The sequence below is a fragment of the Bos indicus x Bos taurus genome, chromosome 13 (assembly GCF_003369695.1).
Source record: "Bos indicus x Bos taurus breed Angus x Brahman F1 hybrid chromosome 13, Bos_hybrid_MaternalHap_v2.0, whole genome shotgun sequence".
In the NCBI taxonomy this organism is placed as follows: Eukaryota; Metazoa; Chordata; class Mammalia; order Artiodactyla; family Bovidae; genus Bos; species Bos indicus x Bos taurus.
Window position 1 is genome coordinate 24033631 of NC_040088.1, and position 20014 is coordinate 24053644.

A 20014-nucleotide genomic window follows, 5' to 3' on the forward strand; every position below is an offset into this window, starting at 1 on the left:
GTGTTCTCAGGTCCTGCAGGTGCTGCCTGTGAGGGAACCAGGCTTTGAGAACCACTGTTCTAGAGTTTAGGAAGTTGGCAATTGGGGTAAATGGGCTGAGTTCCAGGAGAACCGGGGAGGGACCATTTGAGACACGGCTGCATCTCAGCTCTGTCCTGGGCTGCAGTGGCCACTGTCATCCCCACAGGGACCTGCATTTTCAGCCGCTCCCTGGGGAGCCTGCCCTACTGAGGACAGGGTGTGGGCCAGGGGGCATGGAGGACCTCTTCCTGTGGGCTCTCCAGAGTCCCTCTGCCTAGACCCTGGCCTCAGTTACCGCCTCTGTTAAAGGGAATAAACTGAACTCCCAGCAAGGGTAACACTGAAGGGAACACACCCCAGAGCTGGGCAGGAAACATGCAACCATCCTCAGCTACTGTTGCAGTTTTGCATTTTCCTGCAGCCAAGCTTCCTGTATCAACACAGGTGGAGCTCCCAGATATACCCTTGTGAGGAAAAATACAGGTTGCAGAAGGATACAGAGTTTTATACCTGGATTTGATCCATAGGTGCCTATATGAAAAATTCAAGAATAAAAGCGGGCAAAGAAGGAAATACTCCAACTTCTGTTTTCCTGGGGTGGTAACTACTATATTGTTTTCCTTCCTACACCGGGAAGGGAGCACACAGGAGTTTTGCTTCCATTTGTTAGTCTCTAAAATATATCATTTGAAATTTTTAGGTGGTAAGTGTCATCAGTGTTTTTTCTTTATGTCTTGATGTTAAAGTCGCATCCATTACTAAACTTTTTCCTGCTCCTTTAACACTTTGTACATTTAATTCTTTGCTATGAGTGTACTCATTTTTGAAACAAGGAATTAAAAATTTCCCCCCAAATGCCTCTGCTTAATGTCACTATTGAATAACAGGTTATTTTGCCACTGATGTGAAATGACACCTTTTACTGTTTACCAAGGTCCCATATGGTGGCTCAGTGGTAAAGAATCTGCCTGCCAAGCAGGAGACTCAGGTTCAATCTCTGGGTCGGGAAGATCCCCTGGAGAAGGAAATGACTACCCACTCCAGTATTCTCGCCTGGAGAATTTCATGGACAGAGGAGCCTGGTGGGCTACAGTCCATGGGGCTGCAAAGAGTCTAAATGACTAAACAACAATAACAACAAAGCCTCATATATATGTGAATAGGGTATTAAGGGCTTTATTCAATTCCATTAGTTTTTCTGATTGCCCTTCTACCAATACTAGATCATTTAATACAAAATTAAATTGGTATTTTTGTCAGAAGAGCACGTGTTCATGGTCAATGATGTTGGCACAACACAGGAAGAGGGTAATTTCCCATCACCCCGAACCCCACCTCCACCTGGGTTAGGGTTCCTGGCAGGATTAGGGACCAGAGCCCAGACAGGGTGCCTGCACTTCAAAGGCAGCCCTTCCCAGCCCCTGATCAGCAGGTGGGCATGGGGTTCCAGTCATTCACCAAGATTCTCAGGGGTCCTTATATATGAATGGACATGGTGCCCCTCTGGGGCTAGCAGTATGATGATCTGTGACTATTGCATTTTGCTTCCCTGGTGGCTCAGATGGTAAAGAATCTGCCTGCAATGCAGGAGACCTGGGTTCAATCCCTGGGTCAGGAAGAGTACCCTGTAATTTACCGATGAAAAAAATGAAGTCTCAAGCCATTAACTGTCTTTTCCAAAGTCAGGCAGCCAACTGATAGGTGAACATTTTCAGGGTAGAGCTGCATAGCAGGACATGGGCTGTTTCTTTTGCCTGGAATGTCTCTCCTCATCAGGCTTTCACACTTTGTGATTCTGTATGTTGGACTGAGACCACAAGCCCGTGGAGGCAGACACTAGGTCTGTAGGGTTCACTGCTCTATGACCAATGCCTGTAATCCTGGGAGATGTGTAGTAGGTGGTCAGTGGTTATTTGTGGATCGGCAAGGTAATGCTTAGCCTACTGCCTGGAGCCTAGGAAAGGCTTAAGACATGCTAATGTCTTAAAATGTCTTAAAAATGCTGGAGGGCATTTGCCTGCTAACAGGCTCTATCTCCAAGTGGCCAGAGCAGAGTCTTCTCAGGCTGCTCAGAATTCCAGCATTTCAGTAACAGAGAAGCCTGTTCGACTACCCATCTGTGCGGTGCATCAGTGCTATTTCTTCGAGTAACACAGCCTGTGAGTGAGCAGAGCCTGCGTCGTTTTGGCTGCTTTTATCTAAACTTTGATAACAAACCATCTTTGACAGTCAGCTGAACCTGGGAAGTGCAGAGAAATCACGGTCATCCACTGGGCTCTCTCAGACCACCTCGTTCCTGTGCCGAGGCCATTTGGTTCTGTCTCCCTTTGGGCCATCCAGGCCTTCCCTTCATCACCACATTACGAGGAGGGAGGTGCCTCATAGATTCACTGCCCTCTGATATGATGAGAGTTCTAGATTCTCCTACATATTTTCTCAGTTACTAAATAACAAACCCTTCAAGTTCAGGTCATCCAGCAGGACTCCTCTACCCCAGGAGAGAAATATTGGTTGTTTTTATTGATTAATTTGAAATCCATTTTTTTGCAGGTATTTTTAAAAATGAAACATGTCGGTAGCTAATAATGCAGAAGCACGGCCAACTGTATTGCTGGGTGGTAAATTTGTGTAAAATAGCAAAGAATAAAATCTTTATAAAAGCTGCTTGCAGAGATATATACTTCAATATATAGAAAAAGGGCTTCCCTGGGTCTCAGTGGTAAAGAATCCATCTGCCAATGCAGGAGACTCAGGTTCGACCCCTGGGTCAGGAAGATCCCCAGCAGAAGGAAATGGCAACCCACCCCAGTATCCTTGCCTGGGAAATTCGATGGACAGAGGAGCCTGGCAGACTACAGTCCATGGGGTCACAGAAGAGTCAGACACAACTGAGCGACTAAACAACAACATAAAGAAAAAGGATTCCAAGGATATATCAGTTATCTGGGGATTAAACTCAGGAGTAAGACTGACTTCTAGGAGAAAGCCAAGGAATGGACATTCATATGTTCTGTAGCTGTACATTTATGTATATTTCATGAATGTTTTATAACCAAAATATATTCATGCATTAGTGGGTAACTGAAAAAAAATACTTTAAAGCAAACAAAATCAACAGAGAGTTATAAAGTGGGAATACAAATCTGTGTTCCCACCCATTCACGTCCCCTCGCCCTCCCAGGTAGCCAGCATAAACAGTGGTTCCTTAGATCTGTAATCGTTCCTTTGTGAGTGAATAATTTGTGTTAAAAGAAAATGTTAATAGCAGTTTTCGTGAAGTTGGATGGTTATGCATTGGGTGTGGCCCCAGGAGGAGAAAGGAATTAGACCACACCTCCCACAAAAAGGAAAAGAAGAATCCACAGATGAAACACTTCTTTCTGAATGTGATCTGTTATGCAGGTTACTGAGACACTGACTTCGTGGAACTCAGTCTTTTAAATAAGACTGATGTTAATTAGATTTGTACTAGCAGCTATTGTGTGCCCGACCCTGTTTCAACTCTAGCTCAACTGCCTTCTCTTGAAAATGGAGCTCACATCTTATTTCCATTTTATTTGTTATTATCGGAGAACTTTTCAAACCCATCCCAAAGTAAAGAGACTTGTACAGCGACCCACCCCCTCCCTCAGACTCACTGCTGGTTTGATCACCACTACTTCCTGCCACTTGCTTTCCATCCTTATCCTCCACGCCCCCATCACTATTTTAAAACGAATCCAGACTTTGTATCATTTCACCTAAAAATAAACAGATAAAGATTGTTTGCTTGTTTATTTTTATTCTAATCACCTAACCCCAACATGGTTATTATTACCGATAGAAATTAATAACCATTTCTTGCCATCTAATAACCAATCCCTCTTAAAAAAAGAATAACCAGTTCCTCTTTCATATTGTGTTTTTTAGTCAGGCCAGGGGAAGACCTAAAGTTGCCCAACACCGTAAGGCATTTAAACAAACAGCGAGTGATATCTGAGAATTAGGGCCACCACATCCCCAGGATCTTGTTAGAAATGCAAAATCCCAGACCCAGACCCTCCATTTCAAGGAAAACCACAAGTGATTGTATGTATACTGCACGAACATATCCAGCCCACTCTGGATTAATCCACTTTCTCCCTGAGACCTGGATCTTGCTTAGCTACGTGTCTCCTTCAAGGATTACACCCAGAGTGAGAGTTTGACATGCCACAGGCATCAACCAGGATCTTGGGGACAGAGAGGACCCCACTATTCTAAAGCTCCCACTCTTGTGGAAAAGATGGATGGCAAATTTATAATTAAACAAAATAATTGCAAGTTGTGATTATTTATATATATAAGCTGGGTGAAGTCTCTTCTGAGACTTTATTTATTTTTAAAATTTTTCTTTTGTTTTGGGATATAGCAGAACAACAAACAATGTTGTGATAGTTTCAGCTGAACAGCAAAGGGACTTAGCCATACATATAAATGTGTCCATTCTCTCCCTTTGTTTTATGACTTATTTTTTATTGAAGTATATAATTTACAATGTTGTATTAATTTCTGCTATACAGCAAAGTGACTCAGTTACACATACACACATTCTTTTTTATCTTCTTTTCCATTATGACACCCTGTTTAAATTTTACTGGCTCCTGAGGCCTTGTCCCCACCACTCCAGCATCCCACCTGCCTCCCTCCTCTTTCTTCATTTCACTCAGTGGTCCTCACCTCCAGATGTTGGATGTGTTCACAGCTTTTTTCTTTGGCTAGGACATGAGGTATAGAATAAATATTTATTGAACGAAAGTCTACTCAAAGTTTTTGAACAATGAAAGAAAGCACTCACTAGTGATCAATGTGCAAGTGAAAGTTGCTCAGTCGTGTCCGGCTCTTTGTGACCCCATGGACTATACAATCTGTGGAATTCTCCAGGCCAGAATTCTGGAGTGAGTGGCCTTTCCCTTCTCCAGGGGATCTTCCCAACCCAGGGATTGAACCCAGGTCTCCTGCATTGCAGGCAGATTCTTTACCAGCTGAGCCACAAGAGAAGCCCAAGAATACTGGAGTGGGTAGCCCGTCCCTTCTCCAGCGGATCTTCCTGATCCAGGAATGGAACTGGGTTCTCCTGAATTGCAGGTGGATTCTTTACCAACTGAGCTATCAGGGAAGCCCTGAACCCAAGTGATCAATATATGAATCAGCTATTTAAAAAAAAATCTATTTCATCCCTACCTACAGGAAGAGTTCCTATGAGGATAGAGGTTGATACAAACAGCAGCTACTGAAAATAACTTGCACGGGACCCTGAGGTGGGTGGGTCCCCTCAGGGCTGGGAGCCCTGCCGGCACACCCTTGCCTGGGGTTGTGTCCTTTGGAAGAAATCCAGGAAGCCCGCCAGAGGCCAGGGCGCCAGTGAGTCACTGAGGACTCTATGCCCTTGTGGCCAGCCTCTGGGTCACCCATCCAGATTTTAATTTTTCTCACCCGAGGGCTCTGCATCAGGAGGCTGGTGTTTTATTGTCCTTCCTAGACAAAAAAGGGACCAAATCTCAGCTTCATCAGTATAAAGATCTCAGGTGTCTCAAGACCTGTCTGTACATTTAGAGCAATTCTACTTAAAGCAAGATTTTTGGGAGGAGGAGGGAAGAGCGTAGGTTGAGGGCTGGAGCAGAGCAGATAGATTGTGAAGCTCTCAAGGAGGATGAAGGCAGTGAGATGAGGCAGGTGTGGGAACGAGTCTGAGAGATTTTGCCCTCTGTCTTGAAACAGGGGTAGGAATAGAGGATTTAACCAACACGCAGGACAGCGACAGCCCCACGCCTATAAGGGAATCCAGGAAGTGACGGTGGTAGCGCTTCAAACAGGAGGAATGTAAAAATCAATGCTGATGGATACGTCTCTCCATTTGCAAGCTGTAACACGAGTGTTTTCTCTCCAAACTCAAACACACACAAATGTACACACCACAATTCCATATACCCAAACCTCAAACACAAATTCTAGGAGAATTCTTGACATAAGACAGGTAAAAAGATAGTGTGATGGAAGCTCGGGCAAATAGCATGAAATACAATCAACAAGGGAAAGATTAGTCATCACCAAACTGTCTCCACCCTTGGATTGTGCAGAAGCTGCAAAATGAGATGGAGCTGCAGATAACAGTGAAGAATAGCCAAGAATATTGCCACGTGGAAAACTCATGTCAAATAGGAAAGAATAAGCTCTCCTTTATAGGTTGTGTGCAGAAAATGGGCTTAACTAGAAAAAGGACTCAAAGGACCCTTCCCAAACTTGTTAATCATGGTTACTGGTGGGGAGAGGCTAGGACATTCATACTTATCCTAATGTACAAGTGTGACCTTGTGAGGACGTGGCCTTCTCTACACGGTGGGAGTGTGTGATGAAATTGATTGCAGCCTTTTATTCTATTTTTTAATTTTTTGGAGGTGCCCTGTGACTTGTGAGATCTTAGTTCCCTGACCAGGGATTGAACGTGGGCTCATGGCAGTGAGAGTGCTGAGTCCTTACTACTGGATTATTAGTCCTTCCTACAAGTGGGAAGTCCCAGTTATAGCATCTAAGAAACTAAACAGATATTAGTTACAAAGTCTTCCATCAAACCCCATAGATTCTATGGGCTCTTGCTCCATTATATTCTACAGCAGAATCTCCCACATCTTCATGGCACCCAGACCTTCCACAGCCTATGAGTGGCTTTGGTTGGAGTCATTGGCTCTTTGAAAAGGTGATTCCATCAGGTAAGTGGTTTGGCAGTTGGTGTTAGAGTCTCATCCTTGAGCTATCTGCCTGGGCTGGGAAGGACAAGTCTTGAACCTCTGTGTCCCTGGGGTCCCTCCTGGGTGCTAGGGAGTCACCTCCACAGTTGCAGGCCCCCCACCCCCACCCTGCCACACACACACACTAAGACACACGCCCCTTCACTTCCTATTCCTGCCTTTCCTCCTGATGTCTGACCTGTCTTAGGTGTGGGGTCCATGGTGGTCTCTATGGTAAACTCTGAGGTTTCCCTTCCCTATCATCCCCTGGTACCCAGAGGTACTCAAGGTGCATCTCTTGTAAGATGGAAGGACCTGCTCATCTACCACCCGGGCAGCCTCAGAAAAGCATCTCATTTATAAAACAGCCTCTGGTAGGACAGTGCTCAGTGGGGTCTGGAGACAACAGGGGGAATGTGTGTGGACTGAAGCACAGAGCTTCTGACTCCATCTCGGCGGCTCCAGACTCCTAAGCTCACCATGTGCTGCCCCAGGGCTTGCCACCCTCCCCTCCCTGCTGCTTCCTCTGAAGATCTGCTCTCTGTCCTTCTGACCCCTCTTGGTTTCAGTATTGCCTCCTCTGAGCACCTGCTTGACCTCTAGGATAGGCTGGGCTGCCTTATCCCCTCAGCAGCCTGTCTCTCTGGGGCACTGACGCCTCGGTAAAGTGATGAGAGGTGTGGTCATTTGTCAAGATGTCATATCCCACCAGCGACGGGAAGCCCCGAAGCCAGGGGCTGGAGCCTCTTTCGTTCCCTCTGAGCTTCCCAGCACAAGGCCTGGGACTGTGTAGGCGCTCCATACATATCTGTGGAATGAAAGATGGAAAACAGACAACTCTGGACAGAGATAGGGAATCGCAGGGTGGAGGGACACTGTGGAGCCGGGTGACAGGGGAGAGGCTGGTTTGAGAAGGTGACTCAGCCCCGGTCCAGGAGGGGACCAGTTAATCAGGCCTTCTTAGGTGCCAAGGCCCCAGGAACACAAGGACACTGAGAGCACCACCAAGCGAACTTTTAAGGTCAAAACTCCTACTTCGGAGTCCAGATACTGCTTTTCGCTCCTCTCGCCCCAAACAAACCCCAAGAGCTTGAGAATGCCTGGCCTGAGGACAGAGGTTTCTGCTCTGTCCGCCCCCCGGCCTCCTTTGGGGTCTGGTTTAAGACTTGGTGGGATTTAGCGCCCAAACTCCTTGGTTCCGGGGCTCCACCAACTCCTAGTGCCTAGAAATGAGCACTGTATCCTGTGCTTGCCCACCCAACTCTGTCAACTGGGAAAACTTGGGGGTGTCTGGCTGGTGGGGATTTTAAAAGTTTCTTGAAGGATACAGGATGTGCTGCAAGGTCCTGGATGTGCAGTCAACGCTCTGTAGTGCTGGGTTTTAGCACTGGGATGCTGGCCACCACCATCAGGCTGGCGCTGGACGCCTGACGCCAATTCCTCCCCTTGCCCACTCACTCCTCCCGCCACGGCCAGCCTTCTTAGAGGTGCAGAGGCAGACTCGCTGACCTTGCCGGAGACTGTCCCTGAACCATCTGTTCCCCTTCAGTCAAACAGAAGGAGAAAGGCAAATAAATCTAGAAGTGAGATGGCATCGAGGGTGGGGAGGGAGAGACCCACAGTAGATGCAAACTAACAAATAAACGAGAAGGTTTCTATTGTATTCATAACCCAACCTTCCTTCCCCAGGCCAGGCCCTTTGCTGACTTCTCTGACTCAGAGAACCTAAGCATAGCATTCTTAGGGGGACCCTTTCATTTCAGTTCAGTTCAGTCGCTCAGTCGTGTCCGACTCTTTGTGACCCCATGAATCGCAGCACGCCAGGCCTCCCTGTCCATCACCAGCTCCCAGAGTTCACTCAGACTCACGTCCATTGAGTCAGTGATGCCATCCAGCCATCTCATCCTCTGTCGTCCCCTTCTCCTCCTGCCCCCAATCCCTCCCAGCATCAGAGTCTTTTCAAATGAGTCAACTCTTCACATGAGGTGACCAAAGTACAGGAGTTTCAGTTTTAGCATCATTCCTTCCAAAGAAATCCCAGGGCTGATCTCCTTCAGAATGGACTGGTTGGATCTCCTTGCAGTCCAAGGGACTCTCAAGAGTCTTCTCCAACACCACAGTTCAAAAGCATCAATTCTTCAGCACTCAGCTTTCTTCACAGTCCAACTCTCACATCCATACATGACCACAGGAAAAACCATAGCCTTGACTAGACGGACCTTTGTTGGCAAAGGAATGTCTCTGCTTTTGAATATGCTATCTAGGTTGGTCATAACTTTCCTTCCAAGGAGTAAGTGTCTTTTAATTTCATGGCTGCAGTCACCATCTGCAGTGATTTTGGAGCCCAGAAAAATAAAGTCTGACACTGTTTCCACTGTTTCCCCATCTATTTCCCATGAAGTGATGGGACCAGATGCCATGATCTTCATTTTCTGAATGTTGAGCTTTAAGCCAAAATTTTCACTTTTCTCTCTTACTTTCATCAAGAGGCTTTTTAGTTCCTCTTCACTTTCTGCCATAAGGGTGGTGTCATCTGCATATCCGAGATTATTGATATTTCTCCTGGCAATCTTGATTCCAGCTTGTGCTTCATACAGCCCAGTGTTTCTCATGATGTAGTCTGTATATAAGTTAAATAAGCAGGGTGACAATATACAGCCTTGACGTACTCCTTTTCCTATTTGGAACCAGTCTGTTCCATGTCCAGTTCTAACTGTTGCTTCCTGACCTGCATACAGGTCTACTCTCTTAGCAACTTTCAAATATGCAATGCAGTCTTAATAATTACAGTTGTCATGCAGTATATTGCATCCCCATGACTTATTTATTTTATAACTGGAATTTTGACTTTCCTTACCCATTTTGCTTGCCCCACACCGCTGTCAACCATCAATCTGTTTTTGTATGTTTGAGCTTGGTGTTTTGATTTCACTTTTTTAAGATAACTCATATAAATAAGATCATATGGAATTTGTCTTTCTCTGCCTGATTCGTTTCACCTAGCATAATGCCTTTAAGATCCATGTGTGCTGTTGCATGTGGAAAGACTTCAGTCTCTTTTGTAGCAGAATAGTATTCCATTGTATATATGTATGTGTACACATGTGTGGAGATATATATATACATCCATTCATCTGTTGATGGACATTCAGGTTGTTTCCATATCTTGGTGATTTTAAGTAATGCTGCAGTGAAGGGAGGGGTACTGCTGCTAAGTCGCTTCAGTCGTGTCCAACTCTGTGCGGCCCCATAGATGGCAGCCCACCAGGCTCCCCTGTCCCTGGGATTCTCAAGGCAAGAACACTGGAGTGGGTAGCCATTTCCTTCTCCAATGCGTAAAAGTGAAAAGTGAAAGTGAAGTCGCTCAGTCGTGTCTGACTCTCAGCGACCCCATGGACTGTAGCCCATCAGGCTCCTCCATCCATGGGATTTTCCAGGCAAGAGTACTGGAGTGGGGTGCCATTGCCTTCTCAGGAATGGAGGGGTACAGATATTTCAAAAACACAATTCTTCATTCATGTACTTATCAACTTATTTATCCCCCCATATATCTATTTAATCATGTAGTAAATGAACACCTGCTTGGTGGTGACAAACCAAGGTCACGAAAGGGTAGAGATTCTCAAAGTTTCCATCTAAGGACCTCTTCACATTGAAAAAACCTGAAATTGATTATGTGGGTTATCAATAATTACTGTATCAGAAATTACTGAATCACTTAAAACATGTATTTGAAAGTAACAATAATACACCCACTACATATCAACCTAAAAGCATATTTTGTGGAAAAAGTAACCATATTTTCTAAAACTAAAAAAGAAACGTCGTGAGAACGGTGGTTGGGATTTGTTCGTTGGTTGGTTTATTTACCTGTTTTGCAGCTCCCTTTAATGCCTGGCGTAATAGAAGGCAACCGGGTTCTCCTATCTGCTGTGATAGGCCATCGCATAGCCTCTGGAAAATTCCAGCATGCTGACCGAGTGAAGCAAATGACATCGTATACTGTTATGAAATAGCCATGCTCTCATGACCCTCTGAAACGGTCTTATGGACACCACGGCCACAGGACACACCCGCCAAGGGCAGTTGCACCAGATGTGTCTGGGGAACCCCAAGCAGCCCGGCGCGCCCCTGAAGCCATGGCTGCCCCCGGCTCTGTCTCCCTTGACCTCCTCTCCTTGTCTCCTTTCATCCCTCCCCATCCTCCTCTCCAAAGTTCCCCTTCCTGTTCCTCTGCCTGGCTAGATAACTCTCTGGAAGCTCGGTGTCTCTGCTCAGCTCAGGCTTTTCAGACTCTGAAGCCTGTAGCCCTGGTTTTTATTTGGTGTGTGGCCTGGGGCAAGTTATGTAGCTTTTCTGTCCCTCATCCACCCCCTCTTCAAGGTGAGGAAACTAAGACCTGACTCTTTGTAGAGTCAAAGAGATTTTATGGTTAACCGATATTAATGACGCGCCTACTCTCTGCTGGCGAGTTGTAGATGCAGGGAATGGGACAGATTCTTTGGCCCTCAAGGATTCTACATTACAGAGAAAAGGTGCATTTTCATTCATAAAACAAATGTTTTGAGGGCTTCCCAGGTGGCTCAATGGTAAAGAATCTGCCTGCTAAGCAGAGACTCGGGTTCAATTCCTCGGTCAGGAAGACCCCTTGGAGAAGGAAATGACAACCCAATCCAGTATTCTTGCCTGGGAAATCCCACTGACAGAGGAGCCTGGTGGATTACAGCCCATAGGCTGCAGAGAGTTGGACATGATTTAGCGACTGAACATCAACCTCCTATAGGCCTGATACTGGATAACATGTGCAAAGCACCAAAGTTCAGATTATGAAATTCTGTGCAGTGGTTTTTAAAACAAGGACTTAGAATATGGTTAGAGCTTGAGGCAATGGCACCCCACTCCAGTACTTTTGCCTAGAAAATCCCATGGACGGAGGAGCCTGGTAGGCTGCAGTTCATGGGGTTTCGAAGAGTCAGACACAAATGAGTGACTTCATTTTCTCTTTTCACTTTCATGCATTGGAGAAGGAAATGGCAACCCACTCCAGTGTTCTTGCCTGGAGAATCCCAGGGACGGGGAAGCCTGGTGGGCTGCCGTCTGTGGGGTCGCACAGAGTTGGACACGACTTAAGCGACTTAGCAGCAGCAGCAGAGCTTGAGGATGTATCCTTCAGTAGAAAATGCAAGTTGCGGCAGCAGAGGGAGAGTGAATGAGGGCAGAGTGGCCTTGCTGAGCTGCGGAGGGAGCCAGCCCAGCTTCCTGGATGTGTGGTCTGTGCATTTACAAGGTTGCTGAGCTTGAAGGGCCTTGTGGTTGGGTTAATGCTCTGCTGTGATGCTCCTGGAATTCCTCACTTTTGAACAAGGGTCTGGCAAAACTATAATTTTGCACCGGGGCCTGGCAAATTGAGAAGTGATTTCACCATCAGGAGTGCACCTAAGGGGTGGGGATGGTGCGGACACATTGCACCACCCCATGTTCTGCTTCAGTTAATCTCCCCACCGCCCCCCCCCCACCCCGCCCCGTCCCTCCCCCCCAGGCCAGTGCCGCCAGGAGTCACTGGACACAAGGTGCCTTGGTGTCATTCCTCCAGCCCCTGACTGGATTGGGATGAACAAAGCAAAATAATGCAGGGTTTCTTAACCTCGATGCTGTGGACACTATGGACCAGATAACTCCTGTCACGGGGGCATCCTGGGCACTGTGGGTCCACCTGGGAGATGTCAGGAGGGCCAACCCCGGGAGCTGTGACAACCAAAGAATCTCCAGACTTTCCCAAATGTCCCCTCGGGGTGGGGGAGATCACCCAGCTGAGGATCTTAGTTTGAATCCAGAGCTCGGCCCCAGGCCTAGCTTCTTCCTGTCTCTTCCAAGACCCAAAAGACATCTAATCTCAGCCTTGTTAGTACAAAGATACCAGATTTTTCTAGCTATACCATTCTGAGTAATTCCACTCAAGATGGAAGTAAGATGTATGTGCCGGGAGGGGGTGGGGGGGGAGGAGGATGTGGGGGTGTGTGTCCGGGGTGGGGAAGAGCCTGACACATTGATTTCTAGATTTTTCTGGAAGACTTAAATCAGGGAAATGAGGCAGTTATAGAAACAGGGCAAAAGCTACAATCATCAAAGCATAGCTTGGCACTGGCACTTTAGACAGGCAGAAAAATACATGTGGACAGAGATCCACTTACGTGATTAATAGGGGTGTTTCTTTCTGCCCATTCTTACTGTGAGGGCCTTGGCTAGCATCTCTCCTCTTGGGAAAAATAAAAATTAGGTCTGGGACTTCTTTGGTGCTCCAGTGGTTAAGAATCCACCTGCCAGTTCAGGGGCAGGGGTTCGATCCCTGGTCTGGGATGATGCCATATGCCGTGGAGCAACTTAGCCTGTACACCACAATCATGGAAGCCTGCCAGGGCTAGGGCCTGTGCTCCACAAGAGAAGCCACCACAGTGAGAAGCCCGAGCACCGGCACTAGGGAGTAGCCCCCACTCGCTGCTGCTGGGGAAGGCCCTCGCCCAGCAACGAAGACTCAGTGCAGCCAGAGATAAAAATTCATTAATTAATTTAAAAAATTAGGTCTGTCTAACTTAGACCATGAATACATCTCCCTTCCCACTCATCTCCCTGCCCTCATACCAGCTGCAAAAAAGACTGAAACATGAACAAGGATGTATGAAAATCACTGAAAAAAAAATATTGTTCTGCTTTTAGTATATGTGCTCCCGAAGCGAGGGCTGAAAATATACTGAAGAAAAGATGCCTCAGTAGAAAAAAGGGCAAGTAGCACAAATAGTCTGTGGAAGAAATCACACACGTGACCAGCAAATTATAGAAAAGATGAATATCAAATGTACCATTTTCTGTTGAACCAGCCATTTAGCAAAAAATGTCATTGTTGTTTAGTAGCTAAGTCATGTCTGACTTTTTGGTGACTGCATGGACTATAGCCTGCCAGGCTCCTCTGCCCTTGGGATTTTTCCAGGCAAGAATTCTGGAGTGGGTTGCCATTTCCTTCTTCGGGTGATCTTTCCAACCCAGGGATTGAACCCAAATCTCCTGCACTGGCAGGCAGATTCTTTGACACTGAGTCACCATGGAAGCTCTGGAAAAAATTAAGAATCAGTAGAATAATGTCTTTCCACTTTGTAAGTGGGAGGAGGTAGACACATTTTCTACACCACTGCTGCTGCTAAGTCGCTTCAGTCGTGTCCGACTCTGTGCAACCCCATAGATGGCAGCCCACCAGGCTCCCCAATCCCTGGGATTCTCCAGGCAAGAACACTGGAGTGGGTTGCCATTTCCTACACCATTGGTGGGGATGTAAAGACTGGATGACGCTGCTCCCCTAGGCTCTGGTGCCCAAACCCCACTTCTAGGCATCATCCCTGGAATCTAGGCATCACGTTTGCCTGTCTACAGGCTCTCTGTTTCCAGCAGTCTTTCCATTGCAGCCCTCAGGCCTTAAAGAGCCTGTGGCCGTATTTTGTTTGTTCCACAGGCTATTTTAAAAGACAGCTTGACTCAACTTGTTAGGCTATGAGTTTAGTCTTCAGCAGACACCTTAGCACCCAGGGTCTTATTTACATTTCTGTCTCCTCCCGGGCTTTGAAGGGCAAGTTACTAAAGTGCTGTGTTTCTGGGTTTCTACACAGGCAAAATGGAAATAATAATAGTTCTCACCTCACGGGGCTCCTGCGGGATTAAATGGGATACTACTTGCAAAGGACCTGGAACATTGAGGCACACATGGTAAGTGTCGGTGCAGGTCAGCTGGGATGCAACGGAGAAAAGCAAGAAGCAGTAAACAATTCTAATGTGGCAGCTCTCATAAACATTAATTAAACTTCAGACCAGCAAAACAGAAAAAAAAAAATGGAAAGAAGACAGAAGAAAAATGAGGAGGAAAGCAAAAAGGAAAGAAGTGAATCTGTATATGAAAGTCGCTCAGTGTTCAACTCTTTGCGACCCCATGGACTGTAGCCCATCAGGCTCCTCTGTCCATGGAATTCTCCAGGCAGGAATACTGCAGTGGGTTGCCATTTCCATCTTCAAGGGGATCTTTGCGACCCAGGGATGAACCCAGGTCTCCTGCATTACAGGCAGATTCTTTACCATTTTAGCCGCCAGGGAAGTCCCAAATCTACATATATTAGCATGCAAAGAAGTCCCCATTCTACAGCTAAGTGTAAAAAAGCAAATTGCAGAAGATAAAGTACTGCTATTGTTATTTAAAATTTTTTAAAAATATAGATATAATGTAACATTTGTGATATCTTCTATATCATGTGTAATATAGATTATGGATAGAACATGTAGAATTATACTTCTGTGTTTTAATGATGTTTATCTCTGGGAATGAGACAATTTGGGGACTTTCTCATTTATTTGTTTCCTCTGGTGCTGCATTTGAAACAAACCCATCACTGCAGTGCCTGCTCAGAGATCACTTCCTTCACGTGACTACATCCTTGAAGCACCCAGTCTCCTCACTATTCTGGCCCTTGCTTTTCCTCCAGTGCCATCTGATGCTATATGTACTGTCTGTCTCCAGAGACCCTGAGCCTCTCGAGGGCAGGGACTTGGCCTCATTGCCACTGTCCCCTGATATGGGAGAGGCCCTGGCAAGCTACCTGCCCAGTCAATGAAGAAAGTGGTCACCCGGTGAGCTTCTCCAAGAGGGGAACAGCATTTCTCCTCTAAACATTTACTCTGGGCTGAATATCCTGAAGCCAATAGGAGCAAAGAGTCCAGAGGGCCTCCTTCCACTCTCCTCTGGACCAAAGTCGGCTCTTCAGCACCATCTGTCTGACCCACAGGCTAGTCAGTTTCTCCCCAGCCTGTATGGAACCCTGGCTTCTGTTCTAGCATTTCTCCTCATAGCAATCCCTCCCTGCCTCCCTTCCCTCTTTAATTCCCTCCTTCCTTTTCTCCCTCCCTTCCCTCTGTAGTTGTTCATTTAAAGCTATAGGCCCTGCCAGCATACACTTCGCAAGTTTGGGGATTTTGTCAGTTCTGTGAACATTATCCCCTGAACTGCAGTAGAACTTGGCACATAAGAGGGCCTCAAAACACTGTTGGATGGATGTGCAGCTCCCACTAGACTAGAGGTTACAGAAGGGCGGGGTCCTTACCTGCCAACAGCCGGGCAGAGATGCTCGTAACTACCTGTAACTGTCCATTGGAGGAATGAATGTCTCCAAGAGCCTCTCACTTGCTGATTAAAAAGAGGGCTACCAACTTGGCAGGTGTACCTAGGAGGTGAACTTGGGTGAATAAGGGGTGCAGGGAGGTGGCTGAGAGTGGGAGGGGGTGAGGGGATTGCGGGTCAGCCAGTGGTCCTCCTGAGGAGCAGGTTCGGCTGTGGACAGAGCAGCCTGTGCTCTGAGGGTAAAGAGAATGTAGCCGTGATTTTAGTAACCAATACTGTACAACACTAACATTGGTCAGGCTTGGGGATCTTAGTTCCCTCACCAGGGATTGAGCCCTGGCCCTGGGCAGTGAGAACTCAGAGTTCTAACCACTGGAGCGCCAGAGAATTTCCTAGGAATTATTTTAAACCCTCTTCATACGCTATCTCATTTCATCCTCACTCCTAGGAGGTAGGCCCTATTATCTCCATTGTGCAGATGGAAACACTGAGGCGCTCAGAGTTGAGGCAGAGTCAGGATTTGGAGCAGACACAGCGGCACCAAAGCCTGTGGTCTTCACCAGGTCTTCCCCTCTTACTGGAGGTCAGGGTGTGGTACATCCCAGGATGTGCAGGGCACCACCAGACTTCCACCTGTCCTAAACGTGATAGGAAATGCAAGGCATTTGGACATCTTGCTGTCTAGTGTTCGGTATGGTGAGACATGAACCGCCCGTAGGAGAAAGGGGTGATTTGCTTGTTTGGATAGTATAGGGCTGGGGAAGTCTTGGTTTCAGGTAATCACGTCTTACAGGGCCTCAGCATTTTCCTGAATATATTTCTAATCTAATCCTTTGGGTGGGGGAGGGGACATACAGGAAGAAACAATAAAATTCTTTTTTTAAAAAAATCATGTTCAGCCTAAACTTCTTTGCCTCCTCTTCCCCGAAGTCCCAAATCCATATAACTGGTAGAATTTTTATAACTTTGTATGCATGAATGAAAACCTGTTTCTTTGAAACAAATAGTCTACATGAGTGGTTTTGAGCAGGGTAAACTGGGTGTTTAAAAGGTCAATGTGTGATAAGACTAAAGCACGTCCTTTCAACACAGAAAGAGTTTAGGTGACCTGAACCACAAAGACAGACGGGGGATCCCCTAAACGATGCAGTTATGGCTTTGGAACATGTACGGTTGATTCATTATATAGTTTCTGGGTCTCACATATGAACGGGGAAGAAATAATTTCACACTTGTTTTCCTATGAATCATTTAAGCCGGTGGGTCTCAAGGAGCTAGAGAATCAGCTGAAGGCTGGGTCCAGGCAGAGGTTGCTGGCTCTGCCCACTGAACTCCAGATTCAGTGCGTCTTGGGTGGGACCCCCAGACTTCGAGTTCCTAGGTGATACGATACTCACCATCCTGATCCCGGACTTCACTTTGGGAATCACTGTTCTATGCTATGTCTGAGAGCCTAATGAAAAATAGCTTTTCAATGGACAAATAAATGAAACTGGACTTCGTTATTACAGGTCTGCTTATGCAGCCGCGGAACATTTTTCAGCAAAATGAAAACTCATTATTGCCAAATAGGATAAATTAGGGCAGGGTAGTGCTCTGAATCTTCTTTGAGCATATCAAAGCTCATGAAAAGAAAATGCCAAATACATTTTCTTGACAATATATTGTCATTTCCTTGACAATGTATTGTCAAGATATGGTACAGGATATTTTCAGTTCTTAGTTTTTTAATATTTATTTATTTGCTGTGCTGGGTCTTAGTTGCAGCATAGGGGATCTAGTTTCCTGACCAGGGATGGAACCCGGGTCCCCTGCATTGGAACCATGGAGTCCTAGCCATTGGACCACCAGGGAAGTCCCTCCAGTTCTCCAGTTCTTAGTTTTGGAGGCTACAGATTTTGTGCAAGTGAGGGGAAAAAAAAAAAATATATATATATATATATATATATATATCTTTAAGATTTTTTGTTGGTATTCCTGGTATTAAAGAGGACTTCAAAACTGATATTTATTTTATATAATAGAGTGGATCTAAAGAGTAGTATCTGTTCTTCCTTTTAGGTTCTGGTTTTAATCTGCTGTGGATTTTTGCTGGCTAGGTTCCCCTTTAGATCCTTGGGTTGCCATGATGCCATTTTGGCTTTTTAAATGTTGTTGTTTTCAGGCCGTCAGCCCCACTGAAATGAGTTCTTACATGTAGAACTCAAGTGCTTGGCACCAGGTTCAGGAAAGCCAACGTTTGTGTGCCACGTGAGGGAGATGCCAGGGTTAAACTGGAGCTACTGCAGCCTGGTTTGTAGGATTTAAACGAGAGGGCAGAGGAGAAAGGACACAGGTGGCTGCCTGTTTGCTGAGCACTCCTGCCGAGCGGGGTCTCGCTCCAGCTTCCTTGAAGACCGCGCTAGTGGAAGCTGTCTAAAGAGACCCTGGGGTGCTTGACACCCTCTCCAGGTGCCGATATTTCGTAATTATGCTTTGTGACAGTACGAGATGCTTCAGCTTCTGAGGTCAAATAAACACATTCGGGCATTCACAGAGGTTGTTGCATTTTTTAAAAAAGTTATAAAAGTAAGATGTAATCATAGCAGCAAGAACCAAAGAAGACCAGAGACACTACAACAACAATCTTCCTTTCTGGTTTAAATTTTGAAACGAAACCAGGATGTTAACAGTGATTAGTGTGTTCATTTTTTAAAAATATTAAGGCAGGAATTCCCCAGTGGGCCAGCGGTCAGGAGTTGGCATTGTCACTGCTGAGGGCCCAGGTTCAATACCTGGTTGGGGAACTAAGATCCCACAAGTTGTGTGGTGCAGGCAAAATAAATAAATAAAATAAAAAATAATGAATACCAGACACACTAATTGCACCCCTACTGACAGGTGGGAACAAAACCCCAAACAGCATGAAGTAAAAAAAGGTCAGCTTTCTCTCCATAACCTTCCCCCAACAAGTCCCATCCTATTTCCTGGGTGTAACTATACCCCAAAATGTGGCATATGACCTTTTCACTATTCCCAGTGAAAAGGTGGGACCAAAAAGTGACCAAAAAGCACAGCATGTGTTGATCTTAGAATAGAACAGGACTGATGCTCAAAACCCGACTTCCACCTTCACCTAAGCTATTTTCCCTGTAGTCTTATATTCTGCCTATTTTTTGCCCAAATTGCTGGCTGAGTGAATGTTTAAACCCGTTGACACTAAGTTGTGGCTGTGCTTCCATGACTTTTTGTTTGGAGAAATGCAAAAATGTGCATTTCTCTCCATGGATGATTCTATTATAAAAATTTCTTGGTGTCTTTTAACAACAGTGCCTCTGAAGATTGCTGAAGACAGAGAATGTCTGGGAGAGACTGCCAGTAGGTGGGGTTGAAATCTGAAATTTTCCTGTCATTTTTTTTCTCTCACTTCTAAAGCACATGTAGAGGAATTTGGGGTAAGTTTTCAAACTCACCTCTCTGGAGAAGAAGCTGTTTGGTTGCCTGGGAAGATTTCTGTGAAAACCATCAAGGACTCAGATGCTGAAGGGCAACCACTGTACTAAGCTAGTTTCTCCTTCTGCTGACCTGGGTTGTCACAGTGGGTCCCCTGATGTTTAAACTGACGGTACAGTCAACAAATGACATCTATTTTGTGTTTATAATCTTCCTTAAGAAGACTGCATGTTACTGGGCTATCAGGTGTGTGTGTGTGTGTTCTCTTTTTTAAAGTAACCTAGGTACTTTGCCTCTTACCTTAAGGCAAACAGCATGTGAAAACCAAGGTGTCAGTAGGTCTCGATAGCGCTAAGGAACCCCAAACCCACTCACCTCATTCTACTCCAGGGAACTCTCTGCCCCCCGATTCAATTTTACCTGGACTGGAAACCTGCAAGGCGCCTCTTGCCAATGCCAGAACTGAACCCCGGAGAATTCACGGAAATGTTAATAGATCTGGCTTTGGGGACAAAATACATTTAAAATGTCCCTTGCCTGCAAGGCGTAGACTACACAGTAAAATAATTTTGTGATGGAGGAAGTCCTAGGTATCGCTTGTTAGAAACAAGTAAAAAATCATTCAAAACGCCGGGAAGACCCTTTTCAATTGGCGATTTTACAG